The sequence below is a fragment of the Plectropomus leopardus genome, chromosome 14, assembly GCF_026936395.1.
Source record: "Plectropomus leopardus strain MGB_pleo_1.0 chromosome 14, ASM2693639v1, whole genome shotgun sequence".
Lineage (NCBI taxonomy): Eukaryota > Metazoa > Chordata > Actinopteri > Perciformes > Serranidae > Plectropomus > Plectropomus leopardus.
The window spans coordinates 1,342,501-1,357,500 of record NC_142189.1 but is presented as its reverse complement, the minus strand read 5'-3'; the positions used below and the strand labels follow the sequence as shown (position 1 = coordinate 1,357,500).

The 15,000-nt window shown below is 41.4% G+C and overlaps 1 long non-coding RNA gene across 2 annotated transcripts in view; it reads left to right on the top strand.

The window, feature by feature from the left end:
* The window catches only part of LOC148187385 (uncharacterized), a 140,495-nt gene that overhangs the window by 71,902 nt on the left and 53,593 nt on the right, over window positions 1-15,000 (top strand). For both annotated transcript variants that reach the window (XR_015778685.1, XR_015778686.1), the window contains exon 5: window positions 4,804-4,901. This is a non-coding gene — a long non-coding RNA (uncharacterized LOC148187385). The remainder of the gene's footprint in view (window positions 1-4,803; window positions 4,902-15,000) is intronic.

The window sequence follows — 15,000 nt, the reverse complement described above, 5'->3', positions numbered from 1 at the left end:
AAAATGACTGTTTACTGCAGAGCTTCTGTTTCTGCAAATACACAGAGAGTGAAGATATATTCACGTACTTTACTGCAGTACAAGTACTGATAAACCACTGTTTAAATACTCCACTAAAAGTAATAATCCGGCATAGAAAACCTTACTTAAAGCTCCATATTTAGGGGGTTTTAGTGGCGGCTAGCGTCGAGGATTTCAAATTAAAACCAGCTGAAACTGAGAATTCCTTTAATGTTCAGGAGGTTTTTATCAGGAGATAAATTAAACAAGTCTTTAAGTGGACCCGTTGTTCTGCTCCTCGTTGCCACGCCCAAATTTCCAAAAACTCTTGAAAAAAAAAAAAATCACCAAAAATTGTAAAGGAAAAAAAGGTGACTAAAAAGTTTTAGAGATAAAAAGTCATCAATTTTCTTTAAGGAAAAAAAAAATGGCCATAGATATTTTTTAAAAAAAGAAAAATGGCCAAAAACTTGCAACGGAAAATGAAATTGGCAAAAATTCTTCTTAAAAAAAAAAATCAACAAAAAATGTAATGGAAAAAAGGTGACCAAAAGGTTTTGGAGAAAAAAAAGGCAAAAGTTAAAAAATCACCCAAAAATTTTTGAGAGAAAAAATTGTCCAAAGATTTTTTTAAAAGAAAAATTGCCAAAAAGGAACAGAAAAAGAAATTTCCACAAATTTCTTCAAATCACCGTCCACAGCCGCTGATGGAGGCAGCAGAAGAGCAGCAGCTCTGCCGTCCACAGTGTGTGAAATTTAGAATAAAACATTCAATGAGTCAACAAACAAAAATAAAACTATTAATGAAACCCCAAATCAGACCCAAGTGATGGTGATATACTCCATCCCACAGTCTCTGTGTGTGTGTGTGTGTGTGTGTGTGTGTTTGATCCACTTGCTGTAATAGACTCTCGAGCATCAGTTTGGACTAAATAGTGAATATTGTATTTGTGATGAACTGCAGCGATCGATCAGCAGATGATGCGTTCACTTCCTTTAATGACTCTGGGAGACATTTATTAAAGCGAGCGGGCAGGAAATCGATCCTAACCAGACTGCAACCACATTACTGAGTGTGTGTGTGTGTGTGTGTGTGTGTGTGTGTGTGTGTGTGTGTGTGTGTGTGAGAGTGTGAGAGAGACCTGACCACCTCAGTGGACACACATCTGAAGCGTTACATTATCTGCTGCTGCTGCTGCGTTCGATGTCATTAGAGAATGTGGGAGACTTTAAGAGTTTCTGTCAGAATAATAATAATAATAATAATAATGAAATGTAGTTGTAGTCGCTGCCACATTATACACACAAAACATGCATAAACAGATTTTCAAATATTTATATTGGGAAAAAATGAAACAATATAATAGAGCAAAATCTGGAAAAGTAGCACTATTAAAATAAATAGTAAAGAAAACTAAATTTTAACGAACGTTAGTGTATTTTTGGTTTCGGTTAAACACTTGTTAACTTTGTTTTGAAAAGCACAATACAAAGAGTTATTATCATTATTATTTCTTTTGTATGGCAGCCCCAGCAAGAGATGCGTAGGGTTTTTTTGGGATCATTGCAGATAAAGATTCCTAAAATTTGCAGCAGATTTTTTCACATGTCCCCTTTTTGTTTGAAGGCTAACAGTTTCCCTTTGCATCCACTCATTTGCACTAAGCTACGCTAAAATCATCCCGCCTAAACACGCGAAAGCTGCATCAGAGCTCGATAATCCCGCGTCTCCTGAACGCAGCACACAAACAATGACGGCAGAACATGCCAGAACATGGGCTGTGTGTGTGTGTGTGTGTGTGTGTGTGTGTGTGTGTGGCGTGCGTGCGTGCGTGCGTGTGTGTTTTGGTGGAAGACACTTAGGCTCTGCAGTAAACACTCATCTCTTATTAACACACCACATCTCTAAAACATGAAGCAGCGGACGATCTGTCGTCAACACACATCAGGCTGCAGGGGAAATATTTAACACACACTCTGACCTGCGCGCGCACACACACACACAAATGCAGACATAGACATCATGAGAGTGAGTGTCTGTTTGTGTGTGTGTGTGTGTGTGTGTGTGGCCTGAGGAGGGTAATATCTGCTGACTGATGGCGGTGACGACAAGAAGGTCCTGAAGCAGCCATCACTAACCCGACTGTAAACACACTGAGAGAGAGGAGGGTGTGTGTGTGTGTGTGTATGTTTGTGTGTGTTCATGGTAAATGTGTCCATTGATTAATTGATTGATTACTATCATGTTACTGATGTCAGGTTCTTATGGCAACACGCTGCAGCTGCTGAGAGTTTAGAGAAGAAATGTGTAAGTTTGGGAGAAGTTTAAGGTGTGTGTGTGTGTGTGTGTGTGTGTGTGTGTGTGTGTGTGTGTGTGTGTGTGTGTGTGTGTGGTGTGTTTACATTCACTGAGAAAACAAGAGAAAACAAAGCACTCCTGTTCATCTGTACCCAAACACACTTAAAACCCGTCACATTTTTCTCTCCTTTCCGACTAAAACAATGTTTGTTTTTCCCAAATCTTTTCCTAATAAAATAAATAAATATGTAAATAAAGAAATGAATGAATAATTGTAATGTAAATAAGTAAACAAATAAATAAATAAATGAATAAATAAGTAAGTGAATAAATAAACAAAAGGAGTATCGACATGAATAACCTGGGATTAAGGCGATAATAAACTACAGAGCGCTAATATTTTATTTTATATTTTCCTATTTGCAGTTCTGATGTTTTCTAAAGCACTCTTATTTTGAAAAGTGCAGTATAAGTAATGTTTATTGATGATATTATATGTGTGATAATAATTATTATACACATATGACATTGCAAAGAAAGATTTTGTAAGCTTTGACGGCTTAAAATGTTAAACCCACAGCCGTCATTTTCTGGCGCTCATTTGTTGCGTAAAGAAAAAAAAATGGATTCATGAATCAGTTGATGAATGAGGTGAAACCGAAATCTGTCGACGCTCCGCCGACAAATAAAGGTTTGAAACGCAGAAAAAGACAAAAAAAAACATGATGTTGAGTTGAAATGTGCCATCTGGAAGCTCCGAGGTTTCAACTCAATCTACCAGCAGCTGAAAGAGTGTGTGTGTGTGTGTGTGTGTGTGTGTGTGTGTGTGTGTGTGTGTGTGTGTGTGTGTGTGTGTGTGTGTGTGTGTTGACAGCTTCAGTCTTCATCAGGAGGAAGTGTGTGTGTGTGTGTGTGTGTGTGAAGTATAAGTGTGAGAGCAAGTCATTCAGTGATCCTTAAAAATCTCCCTCATGTAAATTGATAGTACACCTTCTATACCGTGTGAGTGTGTGTGTGTGTGTGTGTGTGTGTGTGTGTGTGTGTGTGTGTGTGTGGCCTGTGTAAGTTAAGAAGCAGCCTCCGTGACCTTTGACCTCTGCCAGCAGCTTCAGTCTAACCAGATGCTGTGAAAACTTCTTGTGTCTTTATATATTCTGCAGCCTGACGTTAATATTTTTATATATATTTATGTATATATTTCCTTCTGTTTATTCATGACGTCACTTGTTTGATTTAAAGGTCAAACATTTTTAAGCTTCAGCTGTGCAGAGTCCAAAATTAACTCCAGCCGAGCGCCGAACTCAGGTAGCTGAGTTTTGGCTTCGGGATCTCACACAAAATCACAGCAGAAGAGACTGAGAACAGGAAACTGGAAATATCTGCAAAAAACATCCCAAATTAAATTTAATATAAATCCATTAACTCTTGGAGACCAGGATTGATGTCTTTCAAAAATTTAAGCAATTAGCAATTTAACAAGAAATGACCTTAAAAAATGTTGCAATATATTTGTAAAAAAATACAAGAAAATTACCTGTAAATTAAGAAAAAAAAAGAAAAACAAAGTAAAAGAAACATAAACAAGTACAGAAATGGATTTGACCAAATGGACCGACTGGATAAAAATGCTTAAAAAATAATCCTTTCAATAAACTATATTTAAATTCGTTAATAATTTTTTAAATATTAAATAAAGTTGTGTTTTATTCTTTACATTTTCCCTAGCTTCTATACTAAATATTTCAAATCCACTAATCTGCAATTTGCAGAACAGTTTGTGCCATGTTGCTTATTTCCTTTTCCATATAAAAAAATTACCAGTTTTTAAGGTTAAATTACGTAAGAAGGGGTCTGGAAGCAGCACAAATAAAGTGATGTCTGTCCAGGTTTCAAAGGGTTAAAGAACGTAGTAACCGAGGCAAATAGCTGTTCTTGTGTTTAATTGTGGGGGTTTTTTCTGCCTTAATCATGTTGTTTCTGCTGTATTTTAATATTTAGTGAAATTGGTCCAGATTTCTCTTATATTAGAGAAATTTATTAAAAATGAAACTTTCTGGAGGAATTAAGGAAAAAGCTTAAAAACATACATACACCCCGAAACGAGAATTCAGTCATTATCTACTCTCCCTCGTGATGATTAATAAAGTTTCATTATACTTTTTTAATATTACTATTATTATATACCTGTGATTATGATTGCAAAGAAACATGTCATTTAGTAAACTTTGATGCCTAAAAATTTTAAACCCACGATCGTCATCTTCTGGAGCTCATTTGATGTGTGAAGAGAAAAAATCGGTTCATAAATCAGTTGATGAAGGAGATGAATTTGTGGACTGTAAACCTTTGTTATTAAATTAAAATATAATTAATTACATTGATTAATTTTTTACAAATAATTCATTTGTTTGCATTTTTTCGTCTGTGCAACAAAGTAAATTCTTTGCATGTAAAAACTTTCTTAGCAATTAACCATATTCCTGATTGTGTTTGTGTCGGCACAGGCTATTTCCTGGAGTCGTGAGACGTTTGGGACCAAAAAAAGGACGAAGAAACGTGATCTGAAGAGTTAAGAAAACTTTGAGGAACACAGAAACACGAGGTGAGTTTCTGCTTTTGTTTGTTTGCTTTTACTGTGAGGTGATCAACACACACACACACACACACACACACACGCACACACACACACACACACACACACACACACACACACACTCACACACACACACACACACACACACACACACACACACACACGGTGGCATCGCTGCCTTGCTTTGCTGTTTTTGTAATTGTTGCCTAGCAACAGGTTGGTGCCCTCTGTTATTATGTTTACTGGAAATGTTTGTTGTAAATAAGGACGAGGGAGGAAGAGAGAGGAGGGGAGGAAGAGAGAGGAGGGGAGGAAAGGATGGAGGAGGTCAAGGAGGGAAGGAGGCGATGAAGGAGGCGATGAAGGAGAGAGGTGAGAGAGCGGTGAAGTGACCTGCAGCTAAAATCTATCATTATCCAAAACAAAGCCCGGGCCACGCCCCCCGCCGCCTGACTCTCAGGACTCATTCTCCCATAATTCCCCTGACCCCCCGGGGCCCGGGGCTAAGTAGCATTTGCCAACCAGTTTGTGATAATTACCGTGTTTGAAATGCCAGCGCGCCACAGGGCGAGCCGGGCGCCGCGCTCGGGGCAGCGCGCTAGCATATGCTAATGGCTAAACAACATGATAAGTCCTTGAGGGTGAAGCCGAGGGCGGCGTTCATAATTACCGGTTAGCTGTTAACTGTTAGCCCGCGGCGGTAGCTGACTGCAGACGCGCTTACACTTCGCCATTAGCTTACCGGAGGCCACGAGGAGAGGCTGGCAGAGTCACTAATTAGCCACTAGCGGTTAGCATTGCTGCACATGAAAAAGGCTGAAATTTTGGGAGACGACGGCGATTCAGACGGAGAAGAAGAAGTGTGAACGTCTTTGTTTTTATTCTCACTTTATTATAAAAGTGGAAGAGGGAGCAATGCATGATGGGAGGACAGATCATGACATCACATGCATTCATTCATTTATTCATTCAACCTTTATTTATACAAACACAAGCAGAGGTGGCATGTCCTTAACCCTTTAGGGCCCGCTTTAAAATGCACTTTTCAAAATCAAGCTTTAAAAAATGCTACACAGTCATATGTTTTTATACCTTCAGTGAATTTACTTTTTTAACCAACGTCAGCCATAATCATTAATATCAAATATTCATCTTTTTTCTGAATTTTAACCCTTTAAATGCCAGGTTTTTGACATGATGCCACTGTGTTTTTACATGATAATAACAACATTAAAATTGAAGTATTTTCATTATAACACATGGGAAGTGGATTTTCTTAATCATCACAGTCTGGGATGTGTCCATGATCAGCAGCAACATTGATTTTTATGAATTATTATTTTTTGTGTCAAAAATTCACAATCATTCTGCCCTGGACTCAAAACGTGCTGTTCAAGCTGTTTTTTTTTAAGTTTAGTAGTATTTCTGTCCTGGCGAGAGAAAGTAGGGGCGTTCTGACTTGAGTTGAACACGTGTCGAGTGTATGCAGATCGTTTGCATCGAGAGGGGGATAATGATATAGTGCAGCCGATGAGTTGCGATAACGTGGCGGTTATTTGGTGAATCATGGGTGAACAGAGCCAGGTCGCGTGGAGGTCGTTGTCAGTCGTGTTGAGGGTACGGTGAGTGCACGTGTGCGATCCGGTTTGTCCCGTTTTGTTCATCTTCTGAGGATTATCTTGTATTGTTCTAGTCTTATGTTACTCAGGATTTCCACCGCTTGCATGTGCGTCAACTCCCTCCGGTTGCACTTTTTGTTATTTACAACATCTATTGCTCGTCTGTCCGTCCTGAAGAGGGATCCCTCACTATCCTCTACCGCTCTTCCTGAGGTTTCTTCCTCTTTTTTCCCCGTTACAGGGGTTCTTTTTGGGGAGTTTTTCCTCGGGTGATGTGAGGGTCTGAGGGCAGAGGGATGTCGTACTCTGTAAAGCCCTCTGAGGCAAACCATGTTTTGTGATAATGGGCTCTATAAATAAAACTGACTTGACTTGACTTTGAGTCCGGCGCGGAGCAGCCGGATCAGCTGGAGTGGTGTGACCGAGGAGCTCCCACAGTAATTACAGGTTCAGGCGCAGTATATCAGTACAGAAGAAGAAGTCATAACTCCATTCGCTCCCATAACTCCCCATAAGTTGTTCCACGCCATTTCCTTTCTGTGGTTATCCTTATGAAAAGGATGTGTGGTGTCATCAATAATTTTGTGGCTTTCCATAATTGGCTTATTTTCGTGTTGTCGGTAGCGACCTCTGATAACCTCTGACCTGTTGACTCCAGGTTGATCCGCTCATCGTGACGTTTTGTTGATGCAGTTAAGTGAAATACGATCGTAAACACGGAGTGTTTTATTCTGAAAATTAACCGAATGTATTAATGTTGTGTCGCTGTCTGATTTCCTGTCTGCTCTGTGTTAAATTCGGATGAATTTATGCGGAGTGATCCGGCGTCCGGCAAAAATAGGAGGCTTGTGTATCTGATCCGCAAGCGTCCGGACGGCCGGAGCCGAGACGGAGTCGTTCCGCAACGGAGCGGAGCAAGAGGAATTTAACACATAGACTAGAACATAAATCTATTTGCTCCGTCTGCCGCGACGGAGCGGAGCCGGACCGCACATGGATCTGGTGGAAATTAGGGATTAGGCTTGAACTGTAAGTAACCACATGAAATCTGATTTTTGCAAATCCGATCCAAACCACACATGGAGGTAGTTTGAAATGCGAAAATCTGATTTCTGCAGATGCGTCTTCATCCAAATACTTGACTTGACAAGTATTTGGATGGCAAGATGTTATATCTCCTTTTTTCTGCTGCTCATACTTCCAAGTCGGTAATCCGAGTCACCAGCATACGTACCGACGCCTACGTGTTTACCGTGCAGATACGGAGCGCTGATGTGTGGATGCAACAAATCCGATCTGATCTCTTGCAAATGTCAGTACGGACAGTCTGTCTTTAGGATTCGAGAAAGAAATCGGACTTGCCTGCAGTCTGAACGTAGCCTCAGTGTTTCTGGACATGCTGAAGATGTCAGCAGATTTTATTCCAAAAGTTATTGTCGGTGTGGATCATGAGATCTTTTTCCTATTTGCATGTTGGAACATACGGTGTGCTGTCAGCGGCGGACATGAGTGTCGTTTGTCAGAATTTGCTGTTTTATTGACCTTGTCCGGTAGTGGTGGTCGGCCTAAGTGTGTGGAATCTAGTTTTGCCTTAATTTCAATTCAGCAGGCTGTAATTTAAAAGATGATTTGTAATACATCAACAAAAAATCAAACGGCGGAGCGGGTCTGCACACCGAGCGTTTGGTGGCAGGTGAGGAAGTGCAGAGAGACAGAGAGCCTTCATCATCATCATTATCATCATCATCATCATCATCATCATCATCATCATCACTGTCAGCTGCTGCAGGTGTTTATGTCTTTATTCAAACTGTGGTTACCGTGGCAACAACAGGAAGGGGAGGATGAGCTCCAACTTGCCGTCCATTTATATGTACGAGTGTCGCAATGCATCCTGGGCAGCCATTAGTCTTAGGTCACCTTCTCTGTGTGTGTGTGTGTGTGTGTGTGTGTGTGTGTGTGTGAGGACACACGTATAGAAACATACACTACTGCTGCAAAGTTATGAATCAGCTGTTATATTCATCTTTCCTTCAATAATAACTGATGTAAGAGAGAGAAAAATGCTGTGATTCAGACTGCAGATGTTTTATTTAAAAATCAACAGAAGAATTTATTATTATTGTTATTTATAATAATAATGCTAATAATCAAGGTGGCCGTTGCATTTTTCCTCATGTTTTTGAGAGAAATCAAGCCCGTTTTCTCAGTTTTGAAAGAGTTAAATAACTTGTGTAAGGTGCCTGAAGGCACCTCAAAAAAACAAAAAAAGTCCAACCAGGTTTTGAAGAGTTAAAAAAACTCCTGTGTTTGTTTTATGCGTTTTTATTTTCATCTTCGTTATATTTTCCAGCGTTATAGACGTTGAGGTCGAGGTCGCACTCGTCCTGTGGCCTCTGCTGCTGAGCTCAGGCTTGCACAGGTGACGCTTCTCTGCCGCCGCCGCCGCCGCCGCATGACTCACGGCACACACACTCCCACATGTGTGTTTGTGTGTGTGCATGAGTCACTGTGTGTGTCCTCGCCATATTTATTTGATGCTCGTCCATATTTGTCCGTGTGCAGGCGTGTGTGTTTGTGCGTGAGTCTCCCAACATGTGTGTGAGTCATTGGAGGGTGTGTGTATGTTTCTATGTCTATCTGTGTGTGTGTGTGTGTGTGTGTGTGTGTGTGTGTGTGTGTGTGTGTGTGTGTGTGTGTGAAGTGTGAATTGAACGGAGCTGTGACCAGATGGGCTCTGTAGATCAGGTTACCTGTTTATAGAGCAGCATCTGTCCACCCTGTCAATCAAACTGAGAGGGAGGAGGGGGGGAGTCAAAGGGGGAGAGAGTGGGAGAAAAAGATGGGAAAAAAAGAGAGAGAGGGATGGGAAGATAAGAATAAGAGGCAGTAGAGGAGTCAAATATCAGGTTTTAACTCAAAATAAATCCTCTATTTTTGTGAGTTTGTCCCTCAGTGAGGCTCCACACATATTTATGGCCATGATAAATATTTATTTGATCGGCTGGCAGGTGTTTATTAAAAATGCTACAACACGACACCTCGGAAACAGCTTTTGGTTTATTTTCTGCCTTCAGTTTGAATTATTTCAACTGTTTTTGTCACCCCGCGGTAGCAGATTGAACAAGCTTCCATGATGAATTCATGGAAAAGTGATCCCGAAGGCAAAATGATTTAATAATTTTGCAGATAGTAAAAAAATTAGTTTTCTTGTCTTGTTATCAGCTCACTTTCCTCACACAGCTGTAAACGGGTTTCCTTTACAGATTTGCCCAAAATGTAAGCAATGTTTTCAAAGTGTCGATAAAAACATTTGTTTGATAGGAGTTTGGTCTGAGTTTGACAGAAAGAGAGAGAGAAAGGCAGATCTGTCTCTTGATCCGCTTCTGTGCTCTTTGCGTCCGTGTTGGCGGGGAATATGAAAATGCAGAAGTATAACATGTAGTTGGAGCCAGAAAAACTCCACCAGATGACACGTTTTACATCATCCGGCAGAGTTTCTTAGCGGGAGCAGAGCAATCTAGGCGCTGGTTAGAGGGCGGAAAGTTTATCACAGTTTATTCATATACAAACGCCAAAACTGTGACTGCAAGCTGGTGGAAAATCAGTGAAGTATGTATGTAAGTATGTAAGTATGTAAGTATGTATGTATGTATGACGTACAATACATTCTCAGTCCAGCTGTCACATATCACTTACCAACCATACGCTTTTGTTGATGTCCTGGTGTCGGTCGCTGTGTGCTGATGTTTCCTAAACCTGAACACGTGCTTTTGTTGCATTAACAGGACCACGAGCTTTTGTTACAATCGGCTGTCGGTTACGGCATCCCAGAACATCAACAGCAGACGCAGAAGGACATCTAGAGCGTGATACGTAGACGCAGAGGTTGACTGCAGAGCGGCAACACGTGATGAGAGCGTGTCGGATACTCGTACTTTACTCACTTGTTAATTGTACTTAGTTACATTCCCCTGCTGCCCCTCGGCTCAGGCTCAGGTCACGTGACCTGAGATGGAGCGGATCTCCTCTGGCCGCAGTCTGATCTCGCTCTGATTTGAATGCGTGACGCGTTCAGAGACACCTCCTCCTCCCCCTCCTCCTCCTCCTCCTCCTCCTCCTCCTCTTCCTCTTCCTCCTCCTCCTCCTCCTCCTCCTCCTCTTCCTCTTCCTCTGCCTCCCGTCTGTTATTCCGGCCGACAAAAGCGGAGAAAATGTGACTTTAAGGAAAGTGTGTCTCGTCTGTCGGTGTTTAAATCTGCATGTTGTGAAAGGAGCTTAAGAGCGGAGCGCTGAATACGTCTGATGTGATGCGGGGAGGAGAGAGGAGGAGAAAAAAGGAGGACATTTCCATCTGATTATTCTCCTCCTGCGTCGTGTCGAGGGTTTCCGGAAAGTTTAGAGAAGTTTATATTTGGTTCTGTTTGTTCGTACACTCCTTCGTCTCAGGCTTTGTCCTCCTCGCTCCTCTTTCTCCTCTCTTATATAACTCATCTGTTCCCTTTCTGCTCCTCCTCCTCTTTCTCCTCCTCTCTTATGTAACTTTTCTTTTCCTTCTCTAATTCTCCTCCTCTGTCCTCCCACCATAATCTTTTTTCTCCATCTCCTCTTTTCTTTTCCTCTTCCTCCTCCCATTTACCTCTTCCTCCTCTTTCTCCTTGTCTAACTCATCTTTTTACCACCTCCTTCCCCTATTATTCTACTTTCTGTCTTCCTCCTCCTCCTCTTTGCTTCCTTTGCACCATCCTGTCTCCTCCTCCCCCATTTGCTGTCTTTCCTCTCCCTTTCTTTCTTTTCATTCTTCTCCTCTTCCTCCTCCTCCCCCTCATCTTCCTCATCCTTCTTTTCCTCTTTGCCTCCTTCTTCTCCACTATCCCATCTTCTCCTCCTCTTCCTGCTCTTCATTATTGTCTTCTTTATTTTACTTTTCCTCCATGTTTTACCACTTCCTCCCCTTTTTTATCTACTTCCTTCTGTTTTTTCTTCCTCCTTCTCCTCTTTGCCTCCTTCGTCTCCACTATCCCATCTCCTCCTCCACCTTTCTTTGTGCCGTCTTCCTTTTTCTCCTCCTCTTCCTACTCTTTTTAACCACCTCCTCCTTTTTTTCACATTTTTATCTAATTACTCCTGTTTTTCTTCTTCCTCCTTCCGATTCTCTTTTCCTCCTTCTCCGTTATGCCATACCCCCCACACACACACACTTTTCCTCCCACTCATCTTCTTTTCCTCCTCGTCCTCCTCCTGCCTCCTCATTTTCTTTCTTTAATCTTCTCCTCCTCTTCCTGCTCATTGTCATTATCTTTTTTTAACTTTTCCTCCTTCTTCTCCTCCCATTTGCCTCTTTCTTTCTCCTCTTTCCTTTTTTCTCCTCCTGCTCCTCATTTTCCCTCTCATGCTTATCATCCTTTTCTCATCATCTCTTAATCTCCTTTCTGCCCTCCTCTTCCTCTTCACCATTTTTCTCCGCCTCCTTCCCTCATTCCTCCTCCTTCTTCTCCTCATCCTCCCTCTCCTTCTTATCATCTCATTTTTGTCATCTTCTCCATCCTTCTCATCATCTTTCTCCCCTTTTGTCTTTTAACCTCCTCAAAGTCCTCCTCCTCTTCTTCCAGATCACCATTCTTCTCTTAATTTCCTCCTCTTCCTTCTCCTCCTCCTCCTCTTTTGCCACCTTCTCCCCTTTTATTCTCATTTCTATTTACTCTACTTTCTCCTCGTCTTCCTCCTCTTTGTCCTCCCGCCTCTTCTTCCCTCTCCTAATCATCTCATTTTTGTCATCTTCTTTCTCCTTTTTTTGTCTTTTAACCTCCTCACAGTCTTCCTCCTCCTCTTCCAGTTCATCGTTATTGTCTTATCTCCTCCTCCTGCTCCTCCTCTTCATCCTCTCTTCCTGTCTGTTGTTCTTTGTTTGCAGAAACTCTCTCTCAGTCACAACGACGTTGTTCTGCTCCTACAGAAATCACTGCAAATATTTTCATCTTCTCTTTCTCTTTACATCCCTCGCCTCCCTCCTCTCTCTATTTTCCTCCTCTCTCTATTTTCCTCCTCCCTCTATTTTCCTCCGCTCTCTTTATTTTCCCCCTCTCTCTCTCTCTATTTTCCTCCGCTCTCTTTATTTTCCCCCTCTCTCTCTCTCTATTTTCCTCCTCTCTCCTCCTCATGTATATTTCTCCCCAAATAAAAGTGTGTCCCCACCAAGAAATCAATGCAAATGCCGCCATCGATTCCCGCTCTTTTTTCTCTCCCTGCTGAGCAAATGTGTCTTTCTCGCTCTGAAATCAATACAAATATTTTCCTCTTTTTGTCTCTCTCTCTCTCTCTCTCTCTGCACCTCGGCCGCCCTTTCTTCTTTTCTCTTTGTCTCTTTCCTGCAAATGTGCATTTTTCTCCAAAACCAATGCAAATATTTTTCCCATTTTCTGTCTTTTTGTCTCCCCCTCTCTCTCTCTCCCTCTCTCTCTCCCTCTCTCTCTCTCTCTCTCTCTCTCTCTCTCTCTCTCTCTCTCTCTCTCTCTCTCTCTCTCTGTCCCTCTCTTTCTCTCCCTCTCTCCCTGCCTCTCTCGCCCTCTCTCGCCCAGCAGCCGTCATTATGCGGCTGATTGCTGCGTTTAGCCTGGTAATTGAAATAATGAGAGAAGATTACCTTGCCGCTTTTAGTCACCTCGTCTAATCCACCAATCAGCTGTCAGCAGGTCGAGATAGAGAGAGGTGTGTGTGTGTGTGTGTGTGTGTGTGTGTGTGTGTGTGTGTGTGTACAGGACGTATATGCGTAGATATGGATGTTTGTTGCCTATATGGAAGCATGTTTGCGTGTGTGTTCCATCTGCAGTCGACGGCGGGGAATCGGGAAAATCAATGACGCTGTTTTCCCTCAACATGACCGCCACAAACAACAAACCAGCTCTGAGTGTGTGTGTGTGTGTCTGTGTCTGTGTGCACGCGCATGTCTGTGTGTGTGTGTTTTCCATCTGATGTTTCTGTTGTTGATTTTTTTCTTGTTTATCTGAGGTGTTTTTCTGCAGAGATGCTGGATTCTCTTTGGCATAAACGTCGTTATTTTTAACGTTTGGGGAATCTGTACTCGACGTGCACTTTTTAGGTTTTCTCCGAGGGCGACTGGGTCAAAGGTCATGCACCAAGTTCATCCCAGTCAGACAGGCTGAACATCACAGGAGGAGGTGGGGAAAGAAATCACTGCGCTCCTCTGTAATTTAACACATCGATCAGGGAGGTAGAGATTCAGCAGGAGGTGAATTTGAGTCAAAACTCTCCTCCCAGCCTGTTCTCATCCCGAACTCCTAAATTCCACTCTGTCTCAGTCACCAATGCCAAGAGCTACCTTTCACGGCGTTATGATATGCTGGCAAACAATGTCAGATGATAACGTGGCTGCTGGACGGCATCAGATTGAAACGCTGCTTGTAATATAAGGAACCAGAACATCCTCCAGAAGAGGCGGCTGGTCCAACAAACTCCAGTCTTTCACCCGTTAGCCTGCTGTTCACTTCCCATGTGGGTGTTGAACAAAACCATAATGTTCGTTTCCAAAAATAACCACGTGTTTAAATGTATAAACGTAAATACTAGACGTTCTACAGACATAGTGGGTTCATTTTTTAAAAAAGACTAAATACGTCTAATGATGGCTTTTAAACTGATTCTAATCAGATCAGTGAGCTCCGTGTAAAAGTGCCTGAAGTTGTTGCACATTTATGACCCGTTTACAGCGTTTGCAGCGGCAAGTTTTCGTTGTGTTCTCAGAAAGTTCGTCTTAAAGTCCATTCTCTATAAAAATTTAAAAAACAGTTACTTTTTTTTGTTAACTCTTTAAAACCTCAACAAATTGGCTTGATTTCATTCAAAAACATGGAAAGAATGCAATCAGCATAAAAGAAGAACAAATGAATTTGTAAGAGATTAGTAAAACGTACAAAAATTAACCTTATAAAAAAAAATAAATCAAAGAAGAAAGAAAGAAAGAAAGAAAATGTTCAGGAAAAAAACAAAAAATGACCTTTGAAAAAGTGCTTAAAAATTACAATTATTTTGTAACCTGATTTTAAAATGTTATGATAATTATAAACTTTTTTCCCTAGACATTTTCCCCCAGCTTTAAAAAAAAAAAGTTATTTTTCTAAATCTACAAATTTCTTGTAATTTAAGAAACATTTTTTACCAAGTTGCTCATTGCTTTTTTTGCCATGTTTATGATAAATCGTCAAACACTCGTATTGGACAGCCAAGTCTGATTTGACTGACATCATTCAGACGTGGGTGTAACTCTTATTATTTTATATTTTCCTAAATCCGCAAAGAACGTGGCTCCTCCTCGTGGTGAAGTGTCGTCATGTGACCAAAGTCTCAGTGAGGGTCATGTGATGAGGACAGTGAGATTCGCTGAAAAGCTCAGAGATGAATTTGGTGTTTTTGGGTTGTTATTTGTGAAGTTGTTCATGTTGATGTTGTTTTGCTGTTGTTGCCTCTGAGCT